Here is a 12,301-nt window from a genome sequence, read left to right as displayed (position 1 = left end):
CGCACTACATTACTAGTCTTCGTCCATTAACTGTACAAGGAGTTATCTCTCTTTATGACAAATGTCAGCAAATCGATTTGCGACTGTATTTCGACAGTGTATATCTTAAAATATTGCAAGTTTGAAAAAAAAAATATCTCAAAATTCAGGACGGACGGACGGATAAAGAATGGCGACGACAATATACTCCAACATTTCATGTGGGCCTATAAATTTCGAGTCGAAAATCGCCTTTCAACGCGGGGAGAAATATTCATTCTTTTTTTGGCGTAATAGTCTACATCTAAAACAACTTCGTATCGTTCTGAAGAACGGGTGGTATTATCTGTGTGTTATTTAGTTAGAATTTGTCAAATAGCATTATATTTCATAAAAACTATAAAGAAACGCAATGTTTTACAATGCCAACTAAAATTCCCGTCACTCCCTTACCATTGAAATTTGTTGATCGCAAGATTAGTGCCGAAAGCCAAATAACAAATGAATTAAGATGGGATGCATTTATTTTTTACAAAGATTTTCCGAAGTCACATAATTAATTGGATTTTTTTTATTCTGGTAATTTTAGAGATTACAATGACTTTCGGCTTAACATTCTTGAAGACTTCAAGTGGCGTCTGGGGTGGATATAAGACCACAGCCAATCGATAGTTAAATCTTACATGCACATTGATCAATTGGAATACATGTACGTGAAAACTGTTTAATGTCGTTTCACCGCTGTCACTGGGCGTTTTAAGATACATTCCCGCGTAAGTATTTAGAGCATAGTTATTCATGATAAATATGGAAAGTAGAGACACCAAACCAGAAAAAATGGATTCCCTGAAAAACACCAATGGGGAGCGCACATGAAAAGGACTGTTATTATCTGTTATTATCTAATTAACCGTGTTATCCCGATTTGTTTTTATGGTTTGAAACATTTGACATATTAAAAACACTGAATGATCAAAGTGCAAAATCTCATCAACTTTGATACTATCAGCTCTTAATCTGCCTCGCATGGCCGTGTGGTATCATGGCGTAGGTAGGCCTATAGTGCGTATTTGTTACGCCTCGATGACACAGCGTAACACATACGCAACAAATCTAATGACACACTCATAGCGTCATCCTGGCGTTGTTGTTGTTGTTCTTCTTAGTGTTTAACCTCCGCTTCCACCAAAGGTGATATCGCAAACAAGTCTTATTTTTAATTATTGCACGCCCAGGGGCATCCTTGGTTACCCAGTGTACTCATTCCATTCTACTCCACTATACCCTGAGTTAATCCATAGGGTTTCCACGATTTCAAATTATCTGCCCTGGCCTAGAATGTAGCTATAGTCTACGAACCAATCAGAAAACAGTTTACAAACCAATCGTTTCGCCTTCGTTTTTATAAGGGTAGATAACCATATTTATGTCCATTTACTGAATGATTTATGTAAATAATGTATATATTTATAATTTATTTATATTTAATTGCATTATCAAAATCTGTAGTATGTGTTGTTGATTTCAAATATGTATAACATCTATTATGTTTGACTTTTGTTATTATTATTACTATTCGTTCTTTGTCTGAAATATGTCATTCTGTTATGTTTATTATTATTGAACTTATACTTGGCAATTGGATTCACAATCACATGACTACGATATCACGTGGACATAAAATTCCGGGAACTAACGAACGATTCTAAATAAAACTACTGACCCTACATCATTATATGAACGTCTGGTCTTCGTTAACATAATACTGAGCGCCATGGAAAACGCATCACTTTTTTTCCCAAATATTTTATTACTAGGTGGGTTTGTATGTATAATATATATTATGCAATACTATGAACTATTGTTTCACACAATGCTCCCAAAAGCAAAAAATATCGGCCCGTGTGCACAAAACAAAATTGCACGAGATGCACATGAAAAACCCAATATTCACGTGCAGCATTGTGTGTGAGCCCTTTAAAAGCATGTTTTCAACTTAATGTGCAGTACATGAACTGTGAAACGCCAATCTGTCGTAATTTGTTGTTGGACGTGTGAAGGAATCGAGCTAGAGATGCCGAGACTTACTGAAAATCAACGGAATGTAGCCATGGGAATGTCCAGGGTTGGCATGTCTACACGTGCTATTGCCAGACACTTCAATTGTCATCAGTCCACTATTGTAAGGTTGGTGGAACGTGTTCGAGTTACTGGATCAACACGTGACCGTCAACGTCCTGGTACACAACGCGTTACAACCCAGGCTCAAGACCGCTACATCCGGGTCACTCATCTGCGTGACAGATTCCGCCAAGCGACTCGAACAGGTGCAGCAGTCGTCGGAAGACAAGGACCAGTAAGTGCCAACACCGTAAGACATCGTCAAAGAGAAGTAGGACTCCGTGCACGACGACCTTATGTTGGAGCTATCCTCAGGGATCATCACCGTCAGCGGCGTTTGATATGGGCTCAAGGACAACCAGACATGGAGAAGAGTAGACTGGCAAAGCGTGCTCTTCAGTGATGAGAGTCGCTTTAATCTTTATCACGCTGATGGGGAACGTCTTGCTGACTGTTGCGTCTTCGAAACGAATCGATGGGGTGGGGGAAGTGTAATGGTGTGGGGAGGCTTCACATTTCACCACCGGACCGCCCTACACATTTGCAGGGGTCGCGTTAATGCTGTAGCCTACCGTGATGATGGCCCGTGGAGGACACACGCGCTACTGACATCTGTGTCGTACTTTTGGTTTTGACCCCTCTGACTTTGTACCCTTGATTACAGATTAAACATCCATTAGTGTACAAATGTGTTGTTATTGATGTGTTCCCATTTGAACATTGTTCACAATAAGAAGCAAATTAAATAAGATATGATTACATGATCATTTTGTTATACGAAAAACTAAGTGATGCGTTTTCCATGGTTGTTAATAATTGGAGGGTCTAGAGAACAAGTGATCTAACTACCAACCATTTTAGTTGGTTGTTAGATCACTTGTGCTCTTGACCCTCCAATTACGCATTTAGAATAGGCCAACTCCTAACATTGTCAGAGGAGAGTTACTTACCTTTGCCAACTTCCTTTTCAAATAACAATTTATGGGATTGGTCGATAAAAATAGCACAATCATCAAGGGCGGTTAACTTGAAAACGTGTCTCCCCCATAGATTAACCCAGGGTATAGTGGAGTAGCACGGAATGAGTACACTGGGTAACCGAGAATGGCCCAAGGGTCTTTCTCGTGTGTGTGGGGGGGGGGGCTGACCACCAGGAGTAAACCCACGAGGTTGAGAAGGCGCCCCTATCTCCATGTCACATACGCCCACACAGGGATCGAAACCATAGCCGCTTTAAACCTTGGTGGGTTTTTACACATTTAATTAAAACAATTGTGGCCTATTCGTGTATGTTCATGCGAGTTATCTCCCCTGTATGGAGTGGCCCAGAAAAAAACGAGAACACTATATAAATATACAGGTCACAATTCTAAGGAATACAATTACTGCTTATTACTGAGCGACGTTTCGACTATAGGCTTCTCTAATCATTATCAAGCAATGATCAGTTATAACGAGAAAATATACACATGTAAAAAACAATACTTGGTTAATGCTGACCAACCAGAGACACCCTTCTAATTACCTTGATAAGGGCGGATCCCGGGCGCACTTTAGAATCGGGACCATGCGCGCTTCGCGACCTCGGCGCCGCCTGTGCGCACCCGCTATCCATGGTATCTGAACACGCCCTTGCTTGAAGGAAACAGAACTTTATTAATACTGAAGATTTGTTAAGTAGGCTCTTGGGTAATATACCGGCATCCATGCATCGCATTAAGAAAGTAAGAATGTTACATACATGTACATATTAGAGACTTTTGGCAAGCGAAATTTTCCCCGATCCTTATCACTTATCCGTATCCTGATACGTTGCGTCAATGAATGTAGTTTTATCTACCAAGATCACTATCAGATAATCAAGTAGCCTATACAAATTCATGGAGGAAATAAAGGCGCTCAACAGTCGCTGAGTTTTTAAAAATAATTTAATGTCGAATCTTATTAAAAATAGACCCTGCAGCAGTTTTTGGTTTCACTAATGTATCATTTCTGAATGTGTATACCCCTTTATCATACAATCAACCACATCATTTACGGATTTGCAAGGGGTGGGGGTGGAGGTGATGACCGAATGGCTAGCGCGTGCGCGTTGTATCATAAGTTTTGTCATTGAGTCCACTGGCGTGGTTAAATTTCCCCGGTTGTACGTGACAAGGAGTAGGGTTGCCTGTCCAACCTCGTGGGTTTGCGCCGGGTCCTCCGGTTTCCTCCCACTGCTAAAGATCCCTACGCGCAAGCGAATTATTAAAATAAAATTAAACCATGTGTTAATCCCGCAATGACCTGGTTTGTGTCGAGTGGACGTTAACCCCATTTCTCTCTCTCTCACACAGATTTCCAGGTCCCACTTCCCTAAATTTAGCACGTAGATCAACCAGGCAGGAAAATATGAACATTCCGAGAAAATGATTAAATTCCAGTCTTTGTCTTAGTTAAAATCACATCAAATAGTATACACCTTCGTGTTCTAAAATACATTACAATTCATAAAAAGGCTATGGGACAACATTTCGGCGTCTCAAAGTAGCAAAAAGACGGTAAAAAGACGACGATGTTATGAAAGCTGTTCGATACGTGCTGCCATATCCGTGTGCCGTATCAGGTATAAGAAATACACACACATTGATGACAGATACGCGATAAGGACCAGGAATTTGCGCTTGCCAAAAGCCTCTATTTACCCCCTGTTTTACATGTATGTATATCCAAGGCCAAGGGCCAACTTATCAAATCTATAGTTTGAATTAAAGATACTTTATGCGGGTTGGCAGTTCTCACTATAATAGTTAAAAGCTAGATAATGTAAAGGCAATTTGCTGAAAATTTCATTCAAATTGATCCACTATGAACCGAGAACTAAGCGATTGAAATTTCCGCCTACCCTCGACCATCATTACTAAAGTCAGTACGATAAACAGCATAGTCTCGATTATCCATTTAATCGTTAAATCGTGAAGGAAAGTTATGCAGTAAATCGGCTCGTAATCCACTAAAGATCGCAGACTAGCGATACCATCTAGAGTTGATTATGGTCTGGATAGGTTAATTAATGTATAATTAATAATTTAGATAACATTTCAGGCCTAAAGAAAGACCTGCAATATAGACAGATTTAGCTCTTGCATAATGCATGTTTAAGTTAGGTTTCCTTCAAGGTTAAAAGAATTATTCCACTTTAAATAGTGTACTCGTTTTTTATGAGCCACCCGATATATAAATGATTCAGTCCAGTCTTCACGTGGAGTCAAAATATTTATTATTTCCGACCTGTTGATATCCATTCGTCTTAAAATCCCTCAATTCCATTTTAACCACACAGGACAGATTTTCAGACTACAGAAGCAAACTAACCTGTTATGTTATTCTTGTTTTCATTTAGGCCTACATCATCATCATTCTGCGAAGACATAACAGGTTGTTAATTAAGCATGGCTGATCAGAATTTGAGCATAAAATAGCTGCAGAGTGGAATGGGGTTCATCAACCTAGATCATGTTGAGACTAATATCCTACGATGATTTTTATTTTTATACGGTTTAAGTACCGTGACTGTTTAGGACACACAAAAAAAATAATATCTCGAGCGCTCGAGATAGTTAAGTCGAGCGCTCGAGATAGTTAAGTCGAGCGCTCGAGATAATAGAATCGAACACATCTCAACCGATGTTTTAAGTTGTATAATTTTGTTTATTATTTAATGATAAACTTACAGAATAAAGATATTCATTTGTTCGTTTTACAGCCCATCCAAAGCTGCAGTGACGGAGCGGACCACCAGCCCCCCCCCCCACACACACACACCCACACACACACCCACACACACACTCCATCCCATGTTCATCACCACCACTAAATATTTCACGTTATATTTACCCACTTCCAAGTGGGGAGTATATCGCATATTATTATACTAATTGTATATATCGAGGTTACAGAGTTTTGCTAGGAGAGACTGACATTTCCTCTTATCTAGAAGCTCAGGTCTGATCCAAGGTTATTTATTTCAAATGTATGAACTGATCATTGCCTAATTTACCCTGGCACAAGTGACGTGATCGTACCGAGCTTCTACATTTAGTATTCCACTCATGAGAATGTCCCTTTTAGAAATCCTTAATTATCATCTAAATTGTATATATGTTTTATATTGTACATTTATGTTCATATTATGACTGCAAATTGCAAATCTGTTAAAGATCCATTTTAAGGAAGGGATTTTATATAGGTTGATAAAGACTTATATAAATTTTGTAAATTTAAATGAATAAAATATTGTTTAAATAAATGGGCGCGCTCCTGTATATTCATTCCTGTATAGTCAAATTGGCATATTCAAACCCAAACGAAAGCGAGCAACTGAGAAAACGCAACATTAAGGGTATAGCAATAATCGAAGACCTTTTCCAAACCATAAACCCCAACTACGAATATATATTTTTTTAATAATAACCTATGACTGGTACCCTTTACAGCCCCGCATATAGTCCTAATTTATTTTAGTTCGTCTGTGCACCCATCCCATATCACGTCACAATAGTCAAAATGTGGAAGAATAAAAGAGGTATATATATAGTTTTCAGGGTTTTTATATTAAGACCTAAGACAATTAATAATTTTACTCGTTTTAGTCAAAATAACATGCATGTTTGTCCCATTTACAGTTTTTCTGAAAAGTCAATCCCAAATGCTTGTGTTGATAAGCTTCTTTAATAATAATCCCATTTAAATTTAGTGTAGGTCTCGTTTAGTAGTCAGTGCAAGGGATTCCGTTTTCAGCGGGTTAAAGGAAACCAGCCACGTTTTTGCCCATGTCTTTAACATTTCATGAACACTATTACACTGATCCGCAGTGAATATTTGCTAGACCGCTACAATCACTGATAAGGATGACATCGATGCGGCTTAATGAGCCAGAAATATTAACTTTTTTCCTGCGACAAATTAAATTCTAAAACATTTTTTTATGTATTGGAAAAATAAATAAAGGCGTTTGACGTATTTGTTGGTAAAAATTATTTCCTATTTAGTGTAAATAGGTATAAAATTGACTAAAATGCAGCATTCTCTCCGAAGCAGTAACGTCTTATGTAAACAATGCACGCGCCATTCAGCCAGTGATTGACGCCGCGTGCTGTGACAGCAAGTGTTAAGGCAGTCATCTTTGACAGAGATATATCACTAGACTCGAAATTCTCTGTGAAACAGATTGGAACACTATTGAAGACAGCCGCGCATGCGTTTGGTCATCCGCAAAAAGTCGAATATTCGAAAGAGAAGGGGACCGAGGACAGAGCCCGCTTACAACGACGCTTTGCTTTCTGTTATACAAATAATTTTTTAACCACTGAAGCAAGTCTCCTCTGATTCCAGACGTTCCAAGCTTCTGACACAGTGCAGCTTGCCACACCCTGTCAAATGCCTTGCTAATGTTACAGAACACCGTCCTCGTATACCGACCCTCGTCTATGGCTTGACAAAAGAAGCCCGTATGGTCAATTAGTTGATAGGTAGTTGAGTCACCGTGCATAAAACCGCTTTGTAAGTTAGTTATGATTCCATAATCCCTCATGAAGTTAAAGACATGGTTGTGGATACATTTTTCGAACATTTTAACAATGATGCTCAAAAGGGAAACTGGTCTAAAATTGCCGCATTCAGATGGGTCGCATTTTTCAGTATTGAAATAACATTTTTTTTCTATTTAAAGCGTAAAAGGACAATATTAGGCGGGGCCAGTTAATCTCAAATTATGGAGTGACCCTAAACAAATTGCAAAAGAAACCAATGCAGTTAGGTTCAATCATACTTATATTAGAGAACATCATACTTCAATTTGGCCGAATTCAATATGACGGTCTCCAGGCAGTTTATGGGGGCATAACCAGTGCGTTTCCGTGGCGGGATAATAAATATATTTTTTTTATAAAAATCTTAAATATAAACCAGTTATAGTGGCCCAATTTTTTTAAGTTTGACGAAAACAATTTTAAAAAATGTCTTTTTCACATCCGGACATTGTTTCAAAATGACTGCTAAATTTGGTAATAAAATGGCATTGTCCCCATATGTTATGACTTTTATTATGTCTTATGTTTTTCGATGCCTCTGAATTTAAAAATGAATTTTAAAAATCCAACATGACAGAAATTCAGAATGATAGCCAAAATGGATTCCAAAATGGCGGATTATAAATTCCTGATGGATACGACTTGTAACATGTTTTTCGGTGTCATTTGGTTGTATTCAATAAATGAATTTTAAAATCCGAATGGCCGCCAATATGAATTCCAAAATGGCTGATTTTTAATTAATCGTCATTTTCTTACGTTTAATATGGCTTGTAATATTGGGGGCTACGGAGTTCATTACCGACTTATAAAACTAACCTTGAATAGCACAGATGGCATAAATTTAAAACGTCGTCAAAGCAGAATCTATAATTCCAAATTACATTTCGAGTCAGGTTGGAGGGATGGACTGCAAATGAGGTCCCTAATTTTGTTCTTGCGTGGTCATGAATTTACATCGTTGTTTATGAATTGTTAAGATTGCCACACGTATAAGCTAGAATCACCAGGTTTTTATCTAGAAAGCACCATTTCCAGTAATTTTTTTCCAAATAAATTTCGAGTCTGGTTGTAGAGCACACTGTCGGACCCCCGAATTTAAGTATGTATCATTGAACCAATCTACATTAGTTTCTGTTGTAATTTGTTTTAAGTAAAGCGTTATCCTTCCCTGCCGATATGTCAGAATGAACTACAAATAGAGACATAATCAAACGTTTGTCTTTCAACAAAATTATTGGTCCAATCATTTTTTTAGTAATGGCACCGAAGTTTATTGTAATGGTGGCATGCTGCTATCTTTACGTCCCTTTGTATGGGGACTCTTATAATATATTTGATTTGTATTTATTGGTTGGTATCAAATCTAGTACGTGTTGATTTCAAATGCCGACAATTTACGTTGATTCTCAATGGTTTGCACGTTAACGTTCCTCCCCATTTCAAAGTTCCGATCGACACCCTTGGACATAATAGTAATAGTCTTTCTGTTATCTTTTTCGTACAAGGCAGTCTGGGGGCGTGGGCACCCTGGGCAGTTAAGACGGTGAGTCGGTGATGCTTGGCAGCTCATTCTTCATGGAGGTGTAATTATTTAAATAATAAAAACGATCGTTTCCTAAAAATAGTGTATATAATTTAGCTTTGAGATAATATAATATGTTAGTAATCTGATTTGTTGTGCTAATAAAATTTCAATAAAATACCTTTTGCGTTACACCACTATCATTTATAAATGCCGTGTTGTTATACTGTTGATGTGACTTCCACCCACACAGCTCTACTGTGGCATTTACTAAGTTGTTAACTGGATCGTTTTTCATGTTGATGCTGTTCCCTGTTTCTTATACCATATCCTGGCTGCTGAATGGGTAGGGAAGCAGGAAGTGAGAAAATGAAAGAAAAGATCGAAAAATATATGATGTACCGGGTATATAATTATATCTTAATTTAAGCTTAAATTATTTTTGTAGACTCTGTGTACTTGATTGCCGTGTGGGCCCTGTGATCAAAGAATTACAAAATCTGGATACATTTGGGGACTTGAGATCGTAGAATACAGCTGTTTTTCGGGTTCTCATAAAATTTGTATTGCTATAAGGTATGTTTTGTTAGAAGATAAAACTAGAGACCTAATTAAGGGAAGGGACATGTTTCCGGAAAAAACGAAATCCGCTAAGTTTTAAGTTTTACTATTCAGTAAGCTTTTAATAAGACCCCCCCCCCCCCTACACTGTACACAAATACTCCGAGGGCAACCTGAACCCCACTAGTCTATATTTTTTTTTAAAAGATTATTTCTGCAATTTACATGCATTTCGTTTGTTTGGTAAGATTAAATCAATTATGAAAAACATAATTTCCCAGTCTGAAAGGCAAATATTAGTGATATACACAATAAACATGTTGGTCCGAAAATTATTCAAATCTTAACAGAATTTAAATTGCCAGCTCATTACTTAAAGATACATTATGGGAGATTCGATAACGAGTTGGCAGTTCTCGCCATAATAGTTAAAAACTAGATAATGTAAAGGCAATTTGCTGAAAATTTCATTCAAATTGATCCACTATGAACCAAGAACTAGCCTTGATCATCATTACTAAAGTCAGTACGATAAACAGCAGCATAGTTTGGATTATCCATTTGATCGTTAAATCGTGAACGAAAGTTATGCAGTAAATCATCTCATAATCCACTAAAGATCGAAGGCTAGCGATGCCATCTAGAGTTGATTACGGTCTGGATTTAATTAATGTCTAATTAATAATTTAGATAACATTTCAGGCCTAAAGAAAGACCTGCAATAGACAGATTTAGCTCTTGCATAATGTATGTTTAATTCCATTGATTTCAGGTGGCCAAATATTCTACCGCCGACACTCGATTGATAATTCGTTTCTATCCACGTGCATTGAGACCAAACTTGCACCTAAACCAATTTTGGTTTTAAAAAGAACGTGTCAAAGTCCTTGTTTCTGTAGAACAATGAGTATTTGTCGTGTATCGCATTGATGCTTTAAACATAGGTGAAAGGCAACAAATGGACATTATGTATAAACTGAGTTGTTTGTTTTATATTATATTATTAATAAATATTAACTCACCTGTAAATCTCTATTTTCAATCATCATAGTGGAGATGATTAATACTATATTAAGTAAAGAAAATGTTGGTACACGTATTTCGATTTGGATGGACAGATAGGTGGCTGTGACTTGCAATAATATGTTAATAATGTTATCGTTATCTTGATACTGACTACTAGTATCTTGTTTAGATTTGTTTCAAGTATGCCTGTATCTACAGCGTCACTTGCTTTTACACTCTTTGGGTAGGTCTAAGACATAAAGTCTCTGAATGTCATATTTTTAAATAATGAAATATTATTTACAATCTTGAAAAGTATATTTTTTTACATTTACATTGCAGTGAACTTATTTGTGCATCCCAATACTCACAGAAAAGTAGGTCGTTAAACACCATTTCCTTACCTGTATTATATGCATACATCTGTAAGTTTGGCGATTTGATAATAAAATGTTAAAAGTGATATCAACCAGCTATCAACTATGATTAATAGGAGATAACTCTGTTTATGCATACACGGTCTCAGACTAGTATTTCCTCTTCCCATTGACTTCCATGTTAAAGCCATGCCCCTCAGTCCATAACAAATTTTGGAAAATTCCGATAATATTAAACTTTAAAACCACAAGACCCCAACATATGATGAGCATCTGGTGAAAATATTAATGGAGGTGGATCATATCAATATGTTTTTGCTACGCTAACACGGTATCTTCGATTCCCCCTAAAGTTCGAACGGCCAACGACAAAAAATAAGGAAAGAGTGACTTGGTGATCGGGAAATCGTTTATTTTCTTATTCTGTTGTAAAAATTAGAACTACAGAGAATTTCACAACGAACTGCACTATGTTGTAAAAATTATAACTAACGGAAATGCTATATACTGATAATGAGGCGTCCATCATTTACAGATATAAATTACATGTATTTATTTACCTCTAGTGTGTTTTAATTTTTCTTCATGCATTCATTTAAATATATTCTAATAAAACAATTAGACCCAATTCCATAAAATACTAACCACAACTTTCTACTTTTCCCGTTCGTTTCTTTTATTTGCTGAATTAATGGTTTGGGCCTCTATAAATTCATTTATTTTATTTTATTTTCTATTCTGTCCAGCCTTTAAATTCATTTATTTTTGTATAATATTGTATATAAGATGACAATGTAAATCTAATAGACTTTAATTATCGAAACCCTCAGCACTGACCTACTGCCGAATTAATGAATTCAATGAATAGAAGACGTGCCTTTAAATGGTATTCAAAATAGACACCTCCTCGTATATATCAGCACATAGCATGTCTTCGTTTCGTTGAGAAACATCCGGTAATTCTATTTTGTTTGTTCTCCGGATCAAAGTTACTGGCTCTGACGTCATTTTTGTAGGTGATTTCCCTAATTCATGTTTTCTACATCCCGTTCCTTTCGCATCCAAATCATGAGTATTCATCAAAACCTGGAAAAAATGCAAATTCAAACTTCCTTCTTCAGTTTTAGACCAAAACGTCCACATAGATAAATCTTTTTTCTTTA

Source organism: Patella vulgata, chromosome 2, assembly GCF_932274485.2.
Source record: "Patella vulgata chromosome 2, xgPatVulg1.2, whole genome shotgun sequence".
NCBI lineage: Eukaryota > Metazoa > Mollusca > Gastropoda > Patellidae > Patella > Patella vulgata.
This window is presented reverse-complemented; position numbering follows the sequence as displayed.